The sequence below is a fragment of the Cynara cardunculus genome, assembly GCF_001531365.2.
Source record: "Cynara cardunculus var. scolymus isolate 2C chromosome LG 13, CcrdV1, whole genome shotgun sequence".
NCBI lineage: Eukaryota > Viridiplantae > Streptophyta > Magnoliopsida > Asterales > Asteraceae > Cynara > Cynara cardunculus.
Genome location: NC_037540.1, coordinates 10,635,459 through 10,637,728, shown reverse-complemented (window position 1 = coordinate 10,637,728; position 2,270 = coordinate 10,635,459). Strand labels below are relative to the sequence as shown.

Here is a 2,270-nt window from a genome sequence, read left to right as displayed (position 1 = left end):
TAATCGTCTCGTTATAAAAACAATAAATCGACAATTTAAAAGAATAACAATTCTTAAACTAATTAATATTTTGCATGTTACCCTTAGAAAAAATATCTGTATTAAAATTTTAACATCATATAAACATGTCGTTTAAAATAATTGATTACGATTATTTATGTAATTGACAAAAATATTGTCATAAAATGAGTTGTAGTTGAAATTTCATAGTCAAATCAATAAAATAAATTATAAAGTAAACTCTAATTTTTGCCCCTGAGGTTTGATGAAAAGTCTAAAAATGGACCTTAATTTTGATAAGTTTAGAAAGTATTATTTTGGTTTCTGTTTTACTTTAAAAATGGTCCTTTCTTAAGAACTCTGTTAAAAATGTTAGTTAAAAATGTTAGTTGATAAGTTTAGAAAGTATTATTTTTGTTTTTTCTTATTTTTGTAAAACCCTTCAAACTATAGGGACCTTCTCTATAATTAACTTATATAGAGGGAAAGGTTGATTTGAGAACTAATAGATGTATGAAAAGTAAAAAATGATCTTAGCCCTTCATATGATTAACATTTGCGGCTTTAACTGTGAAATACTGAATAATTCGGTCGCATGGTTAATAAAAGATAGAAGTTTCGTGACTTTTACAAATACGTGACAAACAAGTGTATATGTGAACCAGTGTGATTCACATATGAACTATCTGTGCATATCTGAATGTGTGTGATTTGCATATGAACTATTTAACTAAAAAACTTATAATCTACGATCAACAATGGAGCAACCATAAAAGGTAATTAAAATCCTATATTTGATTTATTTAATAAATTTCAATTGAATTTAGGGGTAGTTTAGAAAATAGATATTTCACTAAATCCCGATTATTATTGACAATGAAGCGGGAAGTTGGGGTTCATCGTCATACATTAACCACGAAACCTGTTTCATTGATGCATCTATCAAGCATGTTTCATTAGCAACATGTTCCGTTAACAACATGTTTTTGTTTCTTTAACATTGTGGGTTCACAATTGCGAGAGTAATGCATAGTCAACCGTTTTGTCGAACATTGCATATTGCTTAATTGGGATATGTTGACAAAATTGGTTGCAGGAAACAATTAAAAAAAGACGGATGGTGAAGATATCAATGAATACAACCTTCATAAGAGGAATTAAAAACGTAAAAAAAATGAAAATACGATGAAGATGAAGATGGTCCTCAAGAATCATTTCCTAAAAACAAAAAAGAAAAAAGAAAAAAAATCAAATGAAATCATTAACAACAAATGAAAAGAATTTAAAAAAACTTATCTTATACTATATTATAAAACATTTGACAAAAACTCTTAAGAACCATTTTTAATGCATGAAGTATTGTATATTGATGCATATTTGACAAAAACTCTTAAAAACCATTTTTTATGCATGAATTACTGTATATTTATGCATATTACTTAAAATTCAAGATTACAAGTAAATTATGCATAAGTACAACTTATTAAAGCTCCATATTTGAAATATTAAAATCAAAATGTATCTCGTTGTATTACACGAGTATCCTTCTAGTTATAAAAAAAAAGTTTATTTTGTTTAAATTGAGTTTATTGGTTGTACAAATGATATCAGTTTGTATAGAGGGTCGTTTACCTAAATACTTACCCGGTAAATGCTTACCAAGTAAGCGCTTACCGTTAGGAGTCAACACTATAATTTATTTTACCGGGTAAAATTATAGTACATCAAAACGTATTTATGCAACAATATACCTAGTAAACGGTTATACGAGTAAAAGTTGTCACCCTCACTTACCGGATATGACATGGTTTACAAAATAAAACACTCTTATATATATATATATATATATATATATATATATATATATATATATATATATATATATATTATAATAGTATTTTAAATATAATATTGAAATACACTAAATGGAAAAAGGCAAAACAAGTAATAAACCAAAATTTAATATTAAAATAGAGAAAAATCATAAATGAGGTTTGGAATGTCCAATGATTTATTTGTTCTAAAAAATTGTCCAAGGACTTATTTAACATGTTTTGGAATGTCCAAGGACTTATTTGTTCCAAAAAAAAATCCAAAAACTTAATTATTCCAAACAAGAAAGTCCATTAATTTTCATTGTAATTTACCTAATAATAAAAACAGATAAGAAAAATTAAACAAAATATTTCGTCGACAGCAGGGTTCGAACCTGCGCGGGCGAAGCCCAACAGATTTCAAGTCTGTCTCCTTAACCACTCGGACATATCGAC

The 2,270-nt window shown here is 26.8% G+C and overlaps 1 non-coding gene across 1 annotated transcript; it reads right to left on the bottom strand.

Moving 5' to 3' along the window:
• Window positions 1–2,188: 2,188 nt before the first annotated feature.
• TRNAS-UGA lies at window positions 2,189–2,270 on the bottom strand. Its single transcript has one exon. It is a non-coding gene; the product is annotated as a tRNA-Ser (tRNA).